Raw genomic sequence first — 20,933 nt, 5'->3', positions numbered from 1 at the left:
CCTCCTGGGCGAGGTCCTTCCCCTATGATCGTACCAGCCAAGCACCCCCACCACCACAAAGGGACACAACAAAGGTATCAATTCTCACAAGTCTTTATCGGTAGTAAAAGGCAGGTTTCTGTGGCAATATTTACAGGCGGTTTGAGGGATCCCAAAGAGTCTCGGGGTCGTTCAGGCACGGGGTAGCGGGACAGTCTCAGTACCAGCCTGGTACGGGAACACCCTGCGCTCAGCTCTCAATCCTCGAGCTGGGGGGTTCCGGGAGCCGGGACGTCGTCCGCAGGGCTCGGAGGGTTGCCTCGATGAGGTCGAGCCGCGACGAGGTCAGCAGGGCTCCGATGGTTACTTCTGCGAGGTCGAGCCGCGACGAGGTCAGCAGGGCTCCGATGGTTACTTCTTCGAGGTCGAGCCGCGACGAGGTCAGCAGGGCTCCGATGGTTCCGTGAGGGTCTTCTTCTCAGCAAGGGGGAGCCGTGACACAGTCAGCAGGGCTCGAGTTCCAAGTTCCAGGCAATGAGTCTCTCTCCGTAGGGTCAGCCGCGATTCGATCAGCAGGGCTCTCGACTCCAGGATACAACTGCCGTCCTGGTTTTGGGCTGCCCCAGATATAGGTCTGGAGCCCTTTGATGTCCGGACCCTCGCGCCTGGGGAGGTCGGAGGGGCCGGGAGAAGAGCGTCCAGACACCCAGCGGGGGGTGGAGCCAGCGCCCAGGGAGGCCGGAGGGCGATCACAACCAGGCGTCGGGGGATGGCTGGAGGCCCCATCGAAACTCTCCTCCTCCGGAATCTGTGGAGTGGCCACTCGACCCCCTCCGGTCAGGTCTTGGCGCCTTGAGGTCAGGGCTTCGCGGGGACCGAGGCCGGGGGCGGGTCGCGTCGCGACGGCTGGAGTGTAGCGGGGTACAATCCAGCGGGACCCCGAAGGGTTCGGGTAGCTCCCGTTTAGTCTGGTAGGAGGGTTCGGGACCATGCCACGAGGCCGAGTCCAACATGCGCCCTGACATTCCAGTAGAATGTCTTTTAGGAAATGATCTGGAAACCTCTGTTTGGGCTGAGGTGGAAAGGAAGACTCTTGAGTGGGTGTGTGTGGCAACCAGGGCCCAGACATCCCATCAGGGAAGTCAAGGGGACATAGAGTCTGGAACAATTGACCAGGCTCCCACAGCCAAGAGGAACAGCAAGAGGCATGGGATAATAGCTTCAAAACTTCCCATGGTCCAGAAGGAATCGGAAACCCAGAGGGAGAAGAACCTACCCTGAGAGAGTTGACAGAACTTTCAGAGTTGCATGGGACAGGAGAACACTCCAAAGAGGAATTCTGCCAAATGCAGAAAAAGTGCTGACTTTTAAAGGCCTTCAGTGCTATACAGAAATCCAGGAGCAGATGGATACCAGTGGGACCCACAGTATCTACTGGGAAGAGGGTGTCTTATCAGAGTCCCCAGAATTAGTGATTTTTGCGATTTGCTATAGAATCGCAAAATCAACAGTTTTGTAAAAAGGCCACACGTTTTACTAAATTTCCAATGAAATTTACAAAATGACTGCTGCTGTACTAATTTCAATTGTCTTTGCACTGCTGGCGTCTGCTGGGTGCAATAATATAAAGAGCACGTGTTCAGCAGGAAGGAAAGGTGTTGAATTTCTCTCATGCCTGTTCAACATGAGACTGTGGTGCACTGCAAAGATCAAAGTTGGGTCTTGGGGCTAGTGTGTCTAATCCATCCCACCTCCAACAAGAGTAAGGCAGCATAGTCAGTCAGTCAAACCACTTTATTCAGTTACTAAAAAACTGAAAAGCACAACACATACAACATGGTACACTACACAATAAAAACATCTTAAATGCAAATCATCAATAAATATGGGCGACCTAAAAAACATTACAAAGTCAGATTTCATTGACACACATAAAAATCCAAGATGCCATTAATATATATATGGTAATAAAGAACTCAATAAAAAATTAGAAAACAATTCAGAGTTAAACATGCCAGGATAAAAACAATAATCATTTAATCATAGCGGGTACACCTGAGACACTTGTCTGGAGATACCGTATTCTTCTGAGTCTAATGGCAGCCACTAGGTAACTCGCAATGTTAAATATCTCCCATGGGTCATTCAGCATCTGAAGATAAAGTAAGGCAGGTCTAACCTGGATAAAGCCTTTCCCCATTAAAATTGGAAATAAAAACCTCTTACGGATATCACTACAATGATCACAAAACATTATAAAGTGCATAGTGTCCTGAGATGTAAAGTTGTCACGTGTGCAATAGCCTAAGTCACACGCCCTGCTCCAACCTTGCGAGTCGCCTAAGAGAAAATTAATCAAGTTAAAACAAAACCTTGTTAAAAGCAGGCGATGGAAGGGCTAAGTGACAATAGTCATGTAAGGTTCAATCTTGGGAGAAGTTGTTAGCAAAAAATAGGCCTTTACTGAGGGTTTCGTTATCTCATTGACCTCTCTCTCAACCAACATTAAATTAAAAAAATGTGCTTTTACCCACACCAGATCCTCTTTTCCTATTTTATCCGGGGAGTCAAATGGATCAGGACGCCCTAGTTTATATAAGATTTGCTTAACACAATAAAGCCAAGGGATATAGCTAACTCGCTCCATAGAGGCACAATCCCTAATGATCTTGGGATTCAAAGTTAATTCTGGGTTGATCCAGGTCTTAAGCCAACCTTAACCAATAAGATACATAACTAACACCTAACTCTTGATGTATTACAAAAGTAGAGGTAGATTGGGGGACCGACAAAAGAGTACTTAGAAACTTGTTTTCGACTATCTGTAGCCTTATATCCCAAGATGGCAGATCAATACGTTGCAATACCTATGCATTTAGACCTATAGACGTTATGCATGGCTGCGATTGGCCTGGCCCCCAATCGCTGTGCAAAACCATGAACAGCAGCCTTAGACCTTGCCATCGTTTTTTTTTTTGCTTTCTGTTGAGAGACCCACGAACCCCTCTCGTCGAATAGTACCCCCAAATAGGTGAAATAGGTCACTCTAGACAGCTCTGCACCTTCACAATAGAAAGTTTTTGGCTTTCTTGGCCTCTGACCCATAGTCATTGTATGTGATTTGGCTATGTTAACTACTGGGTCCAGTGATTTCACAAAGGCCCCAAAGGAGTCCAAAAGCCTCTGAAGCCCTACAGCTGTGCGGGCCGGTAATACAGCGTCATCTGCGTATAGAAGCACAGGAATAACCCTGTCCCCTACTTGCGGAATATCTAAGCTGGCAGAATCTAAAAACGTACCTAAATTATTTAAATATAGAGTAAAAAGCAGTGGCGCTAAAATGCAGCCCTGATTGACGCCTCCTCCAGACCTAAAGTGCTTTGTGCAATTACCTTCTTGGTTGACTAGCGGTGAGATCCCTATGTAAGTCAGCCAAGAAGTGAACTAAACATTGATCTATTCCCATCCCTATCAAAATAGACCATAGCTTTGATCTATTTACCAGATCAAAAGCAGAGGAGAGGTCCATAAAGGCCAGCTGTAGTATCCCTGTTTTGGCCAATGTGTATTTCCCTGCTGCTAGACCTGGCACATTGGCGTGAGTCTCCCCTCCATATTTTGCTGTGCCTCATGTTTATTTTGCTGGTGTTAGTTGCTCAGGGCACTGTGCCACGGCTGTCCAGTGTCACAGTGCAAGTGCTCCCTATTGTAAATTGATGTATGATTTGTGATTCCATTATTGGTTGGTTTGGTCAGACCCTAGTACAGTGCACCAGGAGTGCCCAATGCTTGTAATCCAAATACTGCTGGTGGGCTTGCAGCACTGGTTGTGCCACCCACAGAAGCAGCCTGTAAACATGTGTCTAAGGTCTGCCATTGCAGAGCCTGCGTGCAGTCTGGTACTGTCATGCTGACTGGGCAAGTGCACCCACTTGCCAGTCCCTAAACCTTCCCTTTTCTTCATATCAGACACCCCTATGGTAGGCCCAAGGGCAGGGTGCATTGTAAGGATAAGGTAGGACATGCCCTGATGTGTGTGGCATGTTCTAATAGTGAATTACAGCCATTTTTCGCTTTTCACTATTGCAAGGCTACCTGTTCTCCATGGGCCAGAATGGGCAGTTTGGTTATTGCACCTTATAATCCTAACTGACTCAGAGAACATGGTAGAAATTCTAGGAGAGTTAATGGCAGAAATCTATTTTGGCAATCTAAGTTGTTTTCACCTTCTGCCATCTCGGTGGGCATAATTGGCAGTTTAGGTGGCGTTGATGACCTGCTGGTGAACATATCAGGCACTAAGGCACTAGAACTTGCTTGGGGAGAAGGACACCCCCATCTATCTACTGCAGGCGTAGCCCCCCGGTGAGATTTGCCCGATAGCTGTACCCCCTCGGGTGGTGGATAAAAAAAAACAGGGGTAGGGCCCTAATAACCCCCTCGCCTTCCTTAGGGCCTACCTGGAATAGCTGCCCCGCTATGTCTGCAGTATCAAAGTTGACGTCAGTACAGTCGCCTACTACCTGTTTAGGCCTGTGGCCAACCCAACCCCCTCTCCTGGCCATTATGATATGGGAGGAAATCCTGGCCCTGCTGCTAGAATGTTGATCGCACCAATGTTTAGTTTTACGTAACAACTCCGTAGTAGGTTCCAGACAGTGCTCCCTAAGCGGGGGGACCCCTATAAGAATAGCAATTAGGGGTGTAGCTTCTGGTGGGAAATTGAGTCTGCAGCTATTTGTGGTAGGGTGTTGCCCTCTTGATTACCGCTAGTCCTACCCTGAGGCGGAGGCTCATAGTTGGGCACAGGCATTAGTACTGACTCAGTATGATTACATTTAGTGCCCACTACAGGTCTCCCTGAGGTTGCAACTAAGTTAGTTGTGGGGATAGACTCCTGAGTAATCTTGGTCAAAGTTTTTATTAACAAATCCCTTTTCCCTTTTATTTCCTATGGATTGCATTTGTACCTGGGTACGGACATGATTGTTAAATGGCGCGCAGTTTTTTTTTGGGCCCCCTAACTGAGTCTCAAGGCGCTCTAATTTTCCCATTACCCCCTCTGCTAGAGTGTTAAGCGAGTTTATGATATCTTTAGCAATAGTCAAGAATACGGACTCCAACCGTGAAATAAAGTGTTTCTCCATCACTTTTCGAACAGCTGATTGAACGAGTATTCCAAGTCATCAACATGATTAATTGGTGTGTCAGCCGTTGAATGTTCATGTTTAGTGGAACTCCTTTTCCCCTTTTTTCCCTCGAAGTAGCAATTGGGCCTTCTGCGGAGGTGCACCCAGTGTCAAAGTCTCTTCCATTGTCACTCCCTCTGCACCCCATTGCAGTTTATCACTAAATAAGGAGTGAAAGAGTTTTGAAGGGAGACAGCTGGTAGGATTTTTGAACCTGGACAGTCAGAGCTCAATCCCAATTCAACTTCAGCATTTTGAATTTCCTTATTTAATACCCCCACTGTGGAGGTCAAATACGATATAATGGAAGCTGAGTTCCTGGGTACCTTGACTCTTGCACTTCCCTGATCCTGGCTACAAGGTTGTTTGCGCTTACCCATGTTGATGTTGAAGGCAGATGGTGGAAGCGTAGATGTTAAGGAGGTGGCCCAGCCCAGCCTCCTCAGGGCTCTGACGGGTGCAGATGGGCCCGCCCTTGGCCCGGGCTTCGCCTGGGCGCATCCCGTGCTGCGGGAGCCCTGGCCTGATCTTAAGCGCCTCGTGGCACGTTGAATCTCCGTCTGCGGCGTACAATCTGGGTGTTGTGGTCCCTGCTCTCCCAGGTCTCTGGCAGGCAAAAACAGCAGCGATTACGGGCTCCCACAGCGTGGGAGCCATGGCCTGATCTTGATCGCCTCCTGGTGAGTTGAATCTCCGTTGGCGGCGGGTGCGCCGCTGGGCAACCTGGGTGTTGTGGTCCCTGCTCTCCCTGGTCTCTCGCAGGCAAAAACAGCAGCGATTACGGGCTCCCACAGGGTGGGAGCCATGGCCTGATCTTAAGCGCCTCCTGGCTCATTGAATCTCCGTCGGCGGCGTGCGCGCCACTGGGCAACCTGGGTGTTTTGGCCCCTGCTCTCCCAGGCAAAAACAGCAGCGAGATCCTATAACAGCTTCGGGGAACAGGTTTATCATGGTGGTGGTGGACCAATTCATTAGGTACCTAAAAGGCATACCTCTGAGGTTGGTGACTGCGTCCATGGAGTCCATGGCCCTGCTTGGTATCTTTAACAGACTATCATGGTGGTAGTGGACCATTTCATTAGGTACCTAAAAGGCATACCTCTGAGGTTGGTGACTGCGCCCATGGAGTCCAGGGCCCTGCTTGGTACCTTTAACAGAGAAGGCCTCCCCTAAGACGTAATTTTTAATAGGGGGACAAAATTGATGTCTGTCTACTTGAAGGCTTTGTGGGATAACTGTGAAGGTGAATTACAAGTTCAGCACCCCATATCACCTCCAAACCAATGGGTTTGTGGAGAAAATTAACAAGAACCTAAAAGGTATGATTGCGAGGTTGTCTAAGAAACTCTGTAGAAAGTGGGATATCTACTTCCATGCCATTATTGCTTATAGGGAGGTACCGCAAAATGAAGTGTGCTTCAGCCCCGTTGAGCTTTTGTTTGGGCACCCGGTCAGAGGTCCCCCTAAATCTTGCCTGAGATGGGTAGATGAAACATCACTAGGAACCCAAAAAGGACATTGTGGATTATGTGCTGGACCTGTGTTTCTGCATGGCTGAGCACATGAAAGGCTCTACCAAGTACTTGGAGGATGATCAAGCACTGGTAGGACCAAAAAATAAACTTGGTGGAGTATCAGCCAGGTCAAAAAATTTGCTTGTGGTGCCTGAGGCTCCCAGTGGCCTCTGGGACAAATGGGCTGGGCCCTACACAGAACTGGAAAATATGAGTGAGATCACCTACCTGGTGGAACTTGGTACCTCTTGACAACTCCACATGGTGATCTATGTCAACCATTGGAAGCCCCACTTTGACAGGGTGGATGTGACCATCCTCATGGTCATGATGGAGGAGAGGAAGAGGATAGTCTCCCAGACCTCCTATTCCACGACACCAAGGATGGGTCAGTGGATGAAGTAGTGCTCTCCCCTACTCTGTGAGAACAGCAGCAGAGAGGCTGTCACCACCTGTTGGTGCAGTTTGTTGGACTGTCCTCACTGGTGCGTGTACTGACCCAATGGTGTGTTTAGGACATTGACACTGGTAACAGCTTACCTGTAAATATATATATACTGGTTGCCAGACAGAGTAAGAGCCAGCATCAAGGAAGAAGTTTCTAAAATGTTGTCCCTGGGGCTGATTGAGCCCTCTAGTAGCCCCTGCACCAACCCAGAGGTGGTGGTGCCCAGGGCCAACTTGAAAGGGGTACCCCAGAACTGAGGCTCTGCCGGACTACAGAAGACTAAATCGCCAAGATTGACACACACCCAGAGCTGATGGGCTCATTGACTGGTTGGGGCTGCCAAGTATCTCAGCACATTTGATCTGACTACCAGGTACTGACGGAGAGAGCAAAGGAGAGATCAGCCTTTTCCACTCCTGAAGGCCAATTTCAATTTAAGAAAATGCCCTGTGGCTTGGAAAATGCCTCACCACCTTTGAGAAACTGGTAATTAAGGTATTGTCTGGGCTGGAGATATTTATTGCAGCATGTCTAGATGATATTGCTGTCTTTAGCTCCAACTGATAGGAAGACCTGACCCACCTCAGGGAAGTGCATCATGCCCTGTAACAGGCAGAACTGGCTATCAAGCCCAGAAAGTGCTCGAGAAGGCAGGGGTATGTAATGTACTTGGGCCACCAAGTTGGCAGGGACATTAACAGACTCTGCAGCCCAAGATCCAACAGTCATGGATTGGGAGCCTCCTAAAACCTAGACTCAGGTTGCAGCTTTCCTGCATCTGACACGCTAGTGCAGCAGGGTTGTCAAGAGGTAAGGCACCAGTGTAGCCCCATTCCATATCTGACTTCAAAGAAGCAGCCAAAGAAGTTCAGATGGATTATGGAGTGCCTGAAGGCCTTTGACACCCTGAGGAGGCGCTGTGTACACCACCTGTACTCAAGACATCCAATTTCAGTATGCAGTTTGTGATGTTCCAGAACATGGTATTGGGACAGTGTTATCACAGCTAAATGATGAGGGTTATGCTCAACCAGGTGCCTTTATCAGCAAGTGACTGCACCTCAGAGGGCAGCGTTGGAGTGCCATGGAGAGGGAAGGCTTTGCTGTATTATGGTCCATGACGAAGCTGGGGCGCTACTTGTTTGAGACTCGCTTCTGGGTGCAAACTGAGCACAGGCCTCTCAGATGGCTCATGCAGATGAAAGGGTACAACCCAAACTGTTTAGGTATCGAACTTTCTACAGGATATGGACTTTACAGTGGACCACAAACCTGGGACTGACCATGCCAAATTTTGCAGCATGATTGCTCCAATTTTGTTGGACTGATGCTGCTTGGTTTGGCACTATTTTCATTTCAAATATTAAAAATTAATATCCACTGTTCCTTTTATTGGATTTTTGTTGTTTGGATGTCATTCTGTTCATTAAATACAACATGATATGTTAGAACAAAGATTAAAGTGAACGTATCAGGTCAACACTTTCATAAGGCATGTTAACTTAAGTCAATATTTCTAAAATGCACTTACCATTTCTTTTCTACTCAAACTCTTTCAGCTGGGCATGGAGGGTCAGCCAGGCAGCTCTTAGGACCCTCCTATACCATAGGTGTCATTCCAGGGAGCTGAGAATGTGGCTGAGAGGACAAGTCCATAATGGTGGACCTTTATTTGGGCCCAGCGATGAAGGCCATCCAAGATCATGTGGCAGAAAATGTTCCACTGGATGTGGACACCCACTACACTGCAGTACATGGCAATGTTCTGCCAGATTTGGGCTTCATTGCATTACTCAGCTGTGTCTCCGGACCTTTATAGAGCTAAGGATACTTTTCAACAACCCCCTCACTAATGATATCCATTTCAGAGTTGGTTTATTGGGAAGCCTTCTCATCAAGTCCCTAAATATAGTTGGTGGTGGAAGTTCATTGTGATGAGGTCATGAATCTTGGAAGTATTCATGAAATAAGATCTTGCCCTGGGCCAGAGATTTTGTATTGCCATAGCCAATTGCTGAAGACTCTAAAATCACACAAGTGTTTGTGAGAACTTGTTGGGTTAGACTTCAAAGCATGGAGAAAGATCATGGCATGGACGAATTCCTGGTGCCTGAGCCAAGTATGGGAGCCTAGAAGCAGGTGGGTCCTGGATGGTTGGGGCTATGGACTGCTTCAGAAAATGGTATGAGGAAGTAACTCTGATGGTCACTACTGGCATTTCTAAGGAGCACTTTGTTAGGGAATGAGCACATTACTCTGGGTTAGTGAATAGGCCTACTACTGACTTTGAATGCTAGAGATTGTGTCTCAGATTAATAGTGATTTATTTTAGTATGACCAAATAGTGCTGGAAACCACCAGGTTTCTGTGAGTTACCTTTCCTTTATCTCACTATTGTTCTAGATATTTATAGTCAACAATATATATCAGAATTAAGGGGCAATGGATTCAAGATCCACTAGGAAGTATCTGGAATGTGAGCCAGGAAGTTAGTGTTCACTTGACTTTTGTCAGACTGTGGCAAGATAGACTTCTTCGAGTGGTGACCAATGACTAAGGGGAAAAGAGACTTCCTTTGCCATCACAAAAAGCAGAAGAGATCTTCTGGCAACAGGAAGTGGAGGAACCACTGGTGACTGGAAGGGCGCTGTTAGCATTAGCTGAAAATAGAAAAGGGACTGAGATGCTGGAAGAGGCAGCTAGCCATCACTGCCAAGTAAATAGAGGGAAGACGAAAACCCATTGGAGAAGAATCCTGGAGTCGAGCTGCACTGTGAAGACCACAAGAGGAAGAGCAAGTAACGAGGAAGTCTACCAACCCACTACCTCAAGAGAAACTTGAGAACTGAGGTGGAGGCCAAAACCTCCTCTGACATTTGAGCAGGGTGTCCTCTTTCCTTGTTTCCTTGTCATGTCTTAAAGGAAAGGAGGAGCCACAACTGCTGGTGAGTACTAAATGGTCATTTTAAATAGGCAGGTAAAGAGTCACACACTTGGATGGAATCAGGAGTGGATGTGAAGAAATGTTTGCTAATTATTACACCCAAGCGGATATGAATGGTAGAGTGTAAGTAATCAGGCACTAGAAAAATTTTTGGTAGGGTCTAAGGGAAATTTTAACGACCAGCCACAGTTCCAATCCCCTAAATCTATAGTGTAAACAACAAACAATGAACTGGGGGTCTAGTCAAATCCTGCTTGCTGAGCGGAAAAGTTGAGAAAGACGGGCTAAAAAAGTCCCAAAGAACAAAAAGAAGTGAAAAGAGTAAAAGAGCAGAAACAAAAGAGACAACCAGATGCAATCGAGAGTGAACCTTGGAGCGGGATTATTGGATACCCATCAAATATCCGTGTGATCAATCTTATCATCAGGTTGTACAATCCAAAAAGAGATGCTTCTCTTGATCATAGAGAGCATCTGAATGAAAGTAATTTCACTCGTGGGTTGTCCAGGGTTGTCAAAGGTTTGAAATGGAAAAACAAACCATAATTGGATGATAGGACAGTTGACAGGAGTGCAGTGCTAACAAGGAACAGTGAGGTGGTGTGTTAAAATAGAATTGCGGGAAAACACTAACAGTTTAATACGTGTCTCGCATCCTAATTAAAACAACAGTGCAGAAAAGCAGTATTAAACAAATGACTGCCGTATAAAGGTCGACATGTTTCAGCCAAATGAGATACAATCACCTCTGAGGCTTTCTTCAGGACCTATGTTGTTATATATCTAGCTACTGCAATAAAGTGAAAAACATGTATAGTGATGAACATATAGATAAAGACAGACAAGTACATTTATCTCACTATCATGTGAAAATGGCACCTTGTACCACTTTGAGTGTATCCTCCATCTCAAAAGGATGCTGCGTGCATCTGCCAAGAAAACAAATGGAAGTTGTCTCAAACAGGAGAAAAAAGATAGAAGCACTCTTAATGTTCTAACCAGAAAGCTAACATTATATTGGATGTTAGAGGGCTTACCCGTAATGATCGGGGAACGGACCTCACCTCGCCCGGATCCTGATTCCAGACTAAGAGGCCCCGCTCTGTGTAAAGAGAAAATGAACTACCAATATCTGGAAGGCAATCAATGCATAATCCAAAGGAAAGGTATGTACTAGTGTGATGTACTACTAGCCACAAAAACTGGTAGCCTGAAACTTGGAATAAAAACCACATAATGTGTCATGCCAAACTAAAAAATACTCCCCAACAAAAGGTAAAAGGCTTAAAAAATGGGAAATTGAATGCCAAATCCGCACCAAACATGACTTTTCATGCATACTGAGCCACCCGCAACTCTTTAACAGGGGCATTGGTGCAGGGGTTCACACAATGATGTTAGAGGCTGGTATGAAGTCTACATGTCGAAAACTTTATCAAGAAAAAAACTTTATCAAGGCAAAGACATGTAAAAGGGTCTCATATCTTCGTTATTCGAAGATATTTAAGTAAAGATGCCCAATATTATCTTAGAGAGAAAAAACCTAGGCAGTGACACCAGTGCTCACCTCTCCGTCGTTGCCTCGTTGCGGCCTCAGAATCAGGAGGGAGGTAACCGTGACTGCAAAAACGGCGTTCTAATAAAGCCGCCAAAGCTCATCAGAGCAAAGCGCGAGTGAATATTGATTGGTCCGTCATCCCTGTAGCCGGAAGTACAAGCCGGACTACAGGGTGACGTCATAATGGCCGTTTATGTAGTTACTGAAGGCTGCTAGGGTATTGATGCGTGCGTCAGTCAAAAAAGACGTCACCTTACTCTCTACTAGTCATAAATCCTCATACACTAATTTACCCTTGGGTGAACAAAGGGCCCTTCGAGACTTGTCCGCAGACACTCTGATTACCATAAAACCAGCGGACAAGGGTGGCGCCATAGTGATTCTAGACACATCGGATTACAGAACTGAATGCTTGAGACAATTGGAAGATCGCCGCTTCTACTTACCACTGGCGGAAGATCCCACTAATAGACTACAGCGAACTATTAGTGACATGGCGGAGGAGGCACTCTGCGAAGGCTGGATTACAGCTAAAGAATCCCAGTTTTTACAAACCAAATTTCCCATCATGCCGTACTTCTATATTTTACCGAAGATACATAAGGCACAAAGACCACCGCCTGGCAGACCCATCATCTCGGGTCAAGGAGCTATACTGGAACCTCTTTCCACCTTTGTGGATCATTTTTTGAGACCTATTGTCAGCAAGATGCCCACGTATCTCAAGGACACGAAAGATGTATTACGTCTGTTACCCACCATCGATTTTGATACCAATACGGATCTCTTAGTCTCTTTTGATGTTGAGGCGCTTTACACCTCCATCCCCCAGGATGAGACTTTGGACACAGTATCTACTATTCTACATGAGACCGAATTGGATTCTATTACCCCTGTACACTTCATTATGGCACTAGCCAAACTTGCCATGAAAGACAACTTCTTTAAATTTGAAGACCAGATCTACCTCCAAGTTTCCGGGACCAGTATGGGCAGTATTTTTGCGCCGAGTCTGGCAAATCTTTATGTCCATTCCTATGAACAGCAACACATCTTTAATTCCACCAATCCGTTTCTTGATTCCATCCGACTGTGGAAACGCTACATTGATGATGTGCTGGTGGTCTGGAGAGGGGATCGCGCGTCTATTCTTCTCTTTCATCAATGGCTTAACACGAGAAACCAGTTCTTAAAGTTCACAGTTGAGATCAATGACAAAAGGCTAGCCTTTTTAGACCTGTCCATTTTTGTCACACCCACAGGTCTAGAAAGTGAGCTCTATCGGAAACCAATGTCTCGTAATTCCTTATTACGGTATGACAGTCAACACCCAAAATCTTTGAGGGATAATTTACCATTTGGACAGTTCCTGCGGGTTCGTAGGAACTGTTCGACTGTGAACACTTTCAAAAAACATGCTGAGGTCCTTACTGAACAATTGATCTCGAGACACTATCCTCCTAGGCTAGTGAAACGCTCATTCAAGCGGGCCACTAACAATCATCGCGAAGCACTTTTGGAACCTGCATTTGAGAAGCCCACCCTTGAACGCATGACTTTTGTTACCACATTCAGCACAATGGCGAATAAGATACAAAAAAGCGTCAGGAAACATTGGCGGATTCTGTCCTCGTGTGATGGATCTTTGGCACCCCCTCTGTTTTCTTTCAAGAGGTCTAGTAACATACGAGACCGGTTGGTACACACCCGCCCTAAAACCTTGACCCAGAGATCAGTAGGCACACTTTGGGAGCTCCCGGCAGTGGCTGGCCACTTCCCTTGTGGCAACTGCTCCGTTTGTCCACAAACGAAACACACTACCTCTATCGACATAGGTACGAACAGACCCTGGTTGCTGAAGAGGTTTACCAACTGCAACAGTGACAATCTAATTTACCTAATTACTTGTCCGTGCCAATGCAAGTATGTGGGTATGACAACCCGGAAAGTAAGGACTCGCATGGTAGAACATAAGAGTTCCTTCAGGTGTAAGAGATCAACGACTAAACTCACCAGACATTTCGCTGATCAAAATCACAAAGCAGACGATTTTCTCTGGACAGTGCTTGAGAAACCACTGATACCATCACACATTGTTGACACCACCAAATACCTCTTTATGAAAGAACAGAAATGGGTGTTCAAATTACAGAGCGATGTGAGGGGGTTAAATGATGAAATTCCTTGGACCACCCTATGAAATATTTTTGTGTCCTCTTTTAGCATGCTTTAATATCTGGGTACCTGCTTTTGTCCCCACATGCTACTACACAGCACCTGTCTCTTTGCATTATTGATACACTTTTTTCATTACTAGCACGCTTTTAACATTTGACATGACGACTCCCCCCTTTTTTGATATATTCACAATTTATAGTGTGAGTCTTTATTCTAGCGTGGCTAATGGACTACTCATGCCCACTCCGTGATGTCATCCTGTAGTCCTTTATACCTCCACCACCGGCATGTCCTAATATTCGACATTACGTTTTTTACGTATAGATGAGAGGTCTTGTGGTCGCATAAAGGTGTCCACCTGTCATTTGCAGATACACACGCTCTGTACCTCAATAACATGCATGGGCACTCTACTTTTTTTTTTTTTTTTATTTTTTTTATTATTTACATTAAGCACCCATGCACTACCAGCTTAGCAGTCCCGTCAACAAAATGAAACAGACTACACAAGCGGCCATTATGACATCACTTTGTAGTCCGTTTTTCAGTTCCGCAAACAGAGTTGTCGTAACAGCCAGCATTATTACGCGCTCTGTACTTGACGGGCTTAGGCGGCTTTAATAATATTTCGCTTTAATAATATTTCATTTTATAATAATTGCCATGGATTGCACTGAGTACGCACGCATCAATACCCTAGCAGCCTTCAGTAACTACATAAACGGCCATTATGACGTCACCCTGTAGTCCGGCTTGTACTTCCGGCTACAGGGATGACGGACCAATCAATATTCACTCGCGCTTTGCTCTGATGAGCTTTGGCGGCTTTATTAGAACGCCGTTTTTGCAGTCACGGTTACCTCCCTCCTGATTCTGAGGCCGCAACGAGGCAACGACGGAGAGGTGAGCACTGGTGTCACTGCCTAGGTTTTTTCTCTCTAAGATAATATTGGGCATCTTTACTTAAATATCTTCGAATAACGAAGATATGAGACCCTTTTACATGTCTTTGCCTTGATAAAGTTTTTTTCTTGATAAAGTTTTCGACATGTAGACTTCATACCAGCCTCTAACATCATTGTGTGAACCCCTGCACCAATGCCCCTGTTAAAGAGTTGCGGGTGGCTCAGTATGCATGAAAAGTCATGTTTGGTGCGGATTTGGCATTCAATTTCCCATTTTTTAAGCCTTTTACCTTTTGTTGGGGAGTATTTTTTAGTTTGGCATGACACATTATGTGGTTTTTATTCCAAGTTTCAGGCTACCAGTTTTTGTGGCTAGTAGTACATCACACTAGTACATACCTTTCCTTTGGATTATGCATTGATTGCCTTCCAGATATTGGTAGTTCATTTTCTCTTTACACAGAGCGGGGCCTCTTAGTCTGGAATCAGGATCCGGGCGAGGTGAGGTCCGTTCCCCGATCATTACGGGTAAGCCCTCTAACATCCAATATAATGTTAGCTTTCTGGTTAGAACATTAAGAGTGCTTCTATCTTTTTTCTCCTGTTTGAGACAACTTCCATTTGTTTTCTTGGCAGATGCACGCAGCATCCTTTTGAGACGGAGGATACACTCAAAGTGGTACAAGGTGCCATTTTCACATGATAGTGAGATAAATGTACTTGTCTGTCTTTATCTATATGTTCATCACTATACATGTTTTTCACTTTATTGCAGTAGCTAGATATATAACAACATAGGTCCTGAAGAAAGCCTCAGAGGTGATTGTATCTCATTTGGCTGAAACATGTCGACCTTTATATGGCAGTCATTTGTTTAATACTGCTTTTCTGCACTGTTGTTTTAATTAGGATGCGAGACACGTATTAAACTGTTAGTGTTTTCCCGCAATTCTATTTTAACACACCACCTCACTGTTCCTTGTTAGCACTGCACTCCTGTCAACTGTCCTATCATCCAATTATGGTTTGTTTTTCCATTTCAAACCTTTGACAACCCTGGACAACCCACAAGTGAAATTACTTTCATTCAGATGCTCTCTATGATCAAGAGAAGCATCTCTTTTTGGATTGTACAACCTGATGATAAGATTGATCACACGGATATTTGATGGGTATCCAATAATCCCGCTCCAAGGTTCACTCTCGATTGCATCTGGTTGTCTCTTTTGTTTCTGCTCTTTTACTCTTTTCACTTCTTTTTGTTCTTTGGGACTTTTTTAGCCCGTCTTTCTCAACTTTTCCGCTCAGCAAGCAGGATTTGACTAGACCCCCAGTTCATTGTTTGTTGTTTACACTAGAGTGTAAGTAATGGCATCAGGAGGGAATTAAAGCCATGAATGCCATATTAAAAAAGGCATACATTAATTACAATTATGAGAGATATGAGAAAGAATATTATTTTAACATAGTTTACTTACCTTAATTTTTGCAGAGGGAAGCATGAGGGTAAACCGACAGAAGAATCAAGCAGGTGTTGGTTCTGAATCCACAAAGTAAAAGTCACCTAGATAAGGCGAGAAAGAAGAGATTATTTATAAATAACAATGACAGAAAACAGTGAGAAATCACCAGTGTGACTTTTATTTCCAAGTCTACTGTACTAAGGAAGGAACTGAAGAATATGCATTTTTTATTTTACTTGGTCTATTTATCTAAGTTATTTTAACTGAATTATTGACATTTGACAAGATGCCCTGAAGAATCTATTTGATTGGAAATTGAAAGAGATAGGTAAGAATTACCAATTTAAGTAAATAAGGAAATAAAAAGTCAGTTCTTTCTCTTGTGTGTCACATCAGACTTGCTCACTAGACACTAACAAAAATATGCCATTAGAGTATCTGGATTGGGGTGAGAAGATGTGTTTCACAGTCAAGGCGGCGATATCCCTATGGTAAAGCATATGGTAAATTAAATAAATAAGTGTATTCAACTTTATAATAAATTTGCTAAAATATTTTTATGGTAAATATTAATGGAAACTAATTGTATATATTTATTTTAAATGTAGAACCACATAAAAAATGCTACAGCACTATTAACCTAATTTTGCATTAAATCTTGAATTCCTTTACATATAATAAATTAAAAAAACATTATTTTTATAAATTGAAAATAAATTTCCACCTAAAGGTAAAAAATATTTATATAATGCATTAATAATTATTAAAAGTGATGTATAGAATTATTTGAAAGTAGTTTAATTATATTTAATACAAAATATTATTACATTGATTTTTAAATTCAAAAAGATTGTTAAAATATTTTACAATAATTTTTTTAAAATTATTTTTAGATCTTTTTCTTAACATTTAATGAAGTTATTTTACAATTATTTCTTATGGAATTTGATGTTAAGTCCCTATCTCCATTATTTGCTCTGGGTGGGTGTTGCAGTAGTGGTTGACCATGCATGGTTCTGGAGTTGCTGCTAAGTTTGGCCCGACCCTCTTTTTCAGGTGGCGGAGGCATGTTAGTCTACTCTTTTAAGTAATTTTACATTCTGATTTAGTGAACAGTACAAATTTGTAAAGTTAATCCAAAGCGTAATTTTAAATTACATGTATAAATTATTCATAAGTGTAAGTTACCTTTGTGAAAAGCCCCCATTATATCTACATATCATCTGAAATTAGATGTCGATACCCTGACTGTCTTTATTTAGAAAGTTCAGTCTTGGCAGATGTTCCATACTAAGCTCTGGCATGACTCAAATCAGCTTTCCACTCAGTCACCAGAATGATTGCCTTCTCTAAAAAGAAAAATACACGCTTTTTCTGTGAGTTGCCTTTAAATGCAAGGATCAGTTTTCAAAAGTTTCTGACATGGTTATAATGCAATACATCAAAACAACCCACCTTACCTATCCAAATGAACTCCCATTTTAGGTGAACTAAAAATACTGTAGTAAAAAATGTCAACAGATTAAAGTCTCTTTACATTATAAACCATTTTGTAAATTTACGTATAAATCAAAACATGTCCGAAAATAAATAAGTGTGCAATACATAATATTTCTCAAGGTACAGCTCTTTTTGTACCCCGTCAAATTTTTAATCAGATTTTTTACTTGGTAGTATTTTCGTTTTTTAGTTGTGTTCATTGTTTTATATGCTTAATTTCCTGGAATAACTGAGTGCCCCTTGCTTATTTGCCAAAGTGCATGTCAAACTCTTTCAATAGGCTAAGGTGTCTGCAGATATTACAGGATCACATGTGTGCATATCATTATCATTACTTTTTCACTCATGAACAGGATTAACTATGGGGAAAGGAAGAAAGAAAAAAAGCAATACCCTCATAGTGGATTTGTGACTTCTCATTGGAATGAAAGATTGGCTTGCATATTTCTACTCTCATATTCATTGCTACATGGGCTAGTTGTAGATTGGCGACACAAAAAGTACCGCAATTTGAGGTCGGAGGCACATAGTAGTGCTTCTGCCTGGCCTTTTTCGCTTGGATAATCATGTAAACCTTTGGGTTACATTAAGGTATTTTTATCTCACTTACCTCGATCCCCGCACTGTCCATTTAAGAACTCCCTCCTGCATAGAGTCGGACAGGGGGTTGAGTACGCCCTGGAGGTACTATCCTTCCAGGGTAGGGAGAGGTTGCCGATGATGAAGCATGACACAATCTTGTGTGAGGCTTCCTCTTCCATAAGGGTGGCCACGCCTGTCCGTTTCTGACCTACTCCTTCCGATTTCCCCCATCTGTACTCACACGAGCGAGCTGGGATTACTAAAACATGATTACCCATGCAAAAAGGAGGAAAACTCATTAATATTTTTTAAGTATCTTCAGCTATCAGCCTTATTCATATGTTAATATCATCCCCTTTGTTTATTGCATATTCGCCTCAGTTTTTCGTTCTCATATGTCATCTTCCCATCCTTCAAGTCAGATCGAGGCCTGTCCTATCTTTTTTTAATGGCGGAGTTCTCTGTCCCGACTGCAGAGTCTCAACAGAGGTAAAACAACCATTAGTAAAATTAAACTCTTAGTTTGTGAATACCCAAAAAACTGTACACTTACACAAAAGAGCCTAAACTCACAGCAATCCCCCAGGAGCAGCACTGTAAGCCATAGGATATGACTGAAGAGTCCATCCAGGATTAGCAGGGACAACCCATAGGAATGTTATATTCGACCTATGAGGCAGTAAAACCAGCTTTTTCTCATGACAATTTTGCTGTACTGTGGTAATAAACTAGATATTGACCTTGTACTATTAATAAATGTGTGAATGTGCCATATTTATTTTCACTGGCATGGCATAAGTAAATATGTGTGTTTCTGTGCGTTTATAGTTGTATGAAACATATTACAACCAAAAGAGACTTTTTAACATACAATAGCTGGCTCCGAATTTACTTCATATCCCTAATTGAAACTGACACCCACTATGGATTGCAAAAAATCACCATAGTCTCACTCGCAAAACCAGCTACTAACTAGTTAGGACTTAAAAATATGAAAAGTGAGCAACCATCCATACAATTAATCGGGCGACAGCATTAGAACTTGACTGCTTTACAGTATAGATGCTGAGATTTAACAGGTACCAGAAGGGGAGGAGTTTGAGGAGGCGCGTGCACTCCATTGCTATTGGCAAACGGGACTGTCAGCATCCTGCCACTGTCTCGCGCCCCTCCTCTCGGAAGCAGGTCTAAATTCATCACCACTGCGTGCGTTTCATGACATGTCTCCTCATCCTCTTCATACGCAGACATGCAGAAGCCAGAGCCTCCCAGTAACATCACTCGCAGAGAATTTGCTTTTAGTAAAATGCCTGTTAAAGCATTTTTGGTTTTCACGTAGAAGCTCAAAGCAGCATTATTGCTACAGGGAGCGGTACCTCCAGGCGGAAATCTCTCGCTCCTGGCATAGAGGAGCAAATGTAATTAACTGAAGTCAACTTTATGTTTTTTAACCTATTTTTCTTGAGATAACTTTGTCAGATTGTCAAGCAAACTCTCCAAAGGGATTCGAGCCACAGTCGCATTAAACTGCAATCCAATCTTGTTATGCTGGTCTGAGCCAGCGGATATTCCCTCCGAGCAGACTGACACTGCCTTAGCAGGCCTTCTGCTGCCTCTGTCGAAACTCTGAATATATAATCTCATTTCGTGTTGACAATGACTTGTTTTTCTTCATTACCAAAGCGGGATTGATTTTCCCACAATGTTTTACACGTGTAAACACGTCAATAATCAAATACCTGTATATTGCTGCTGCATATTCCCCTCTGCGTGGGGGATCTCTTGCTTCTAAAGTATTTTCAGCTGCCATTTCGAGACTATATTTTGAATGGTATTTGGGATTCGGAATCAGAGACTAGGGGCCTGATTTAGAATTTGGCAGACAGAGTACCCTGTCACAAACGGAACAGACTGCCCTGTCCGCAAAACTATGGGTCCGCCTACCTCATTTAGAGACAGACGGCTTTAAACCTTCTGTTGACGCCTACCTCATTTAGAGACAGACGGCTTTAAACCTTCTGTTGACGCCTGTTAGAAGGCGACCTCAGAGGGGCCCGGAGGGGCCCTGACTGTCCTGAGACCAACCCTCGAGGTATCATAGCCGGGCACTGGCGGGAGACTCCTCAGGGGAGGAATCTCGTATCTAGGATCGTACACTCGGCACCACACGACAAAGAGACACCACACCGAGAGTTCTTAAGAGCAAATCTTTATCAGATTGGAGTGGTAAGATCTTTATAATCAGAAAGGCAAAATATATACAAGTGGAGCGCGGGCTCACAAAGTCTTGGAGGGGGGTTAGGAGGTAGCGGGACAGTCTTTGGGGGAATGGATCAAATGCAGGAGCGTATCTGGCGCACAGCTCACAATCCTCGAGCTGGGGGTTACGCTTGTCGTCGTGGGGTCCGGCGGGACCAAGGGAGTCTGGGGGCGCTGCGAGATGCTCAGCAGGCTCGAGTACAAGTTCGGAGGTCTTACGATCTTCAGGGAGCCGTGAGTCACTCAGCAGGGCTCAAGCACAAGTTCGGAGGTCTTACGATCTTCAGGGAGCCGCGAGTCACTCAGCAGGGCTCAAGCACAAGTTCGGAGGTCTTACGATCTTCAGGGAGCCGCGAGTCACTCAGCAGGGCTCAAGCACAAGTTCGGGGGTCTTACGATCTTCAGGGAGCCGCG

Source organism: Triturus cristatus, chromosome 5_2 (assembly GCF_964204655.1).
Source record: "Triturus cristatus chromosome 5_2, aTriCri1.1, whole genome shotgun sequence".
NCBI lineage: Eukaryota > Metazoa > Chordata > Amphibia > Caudata > Salamandridae > Triturus > Triturus cristatus.
The sequence above is the reverse complement of the archived record's forward strand: the minus strand, read 5'-3'. Positions refer to the sequence as shown.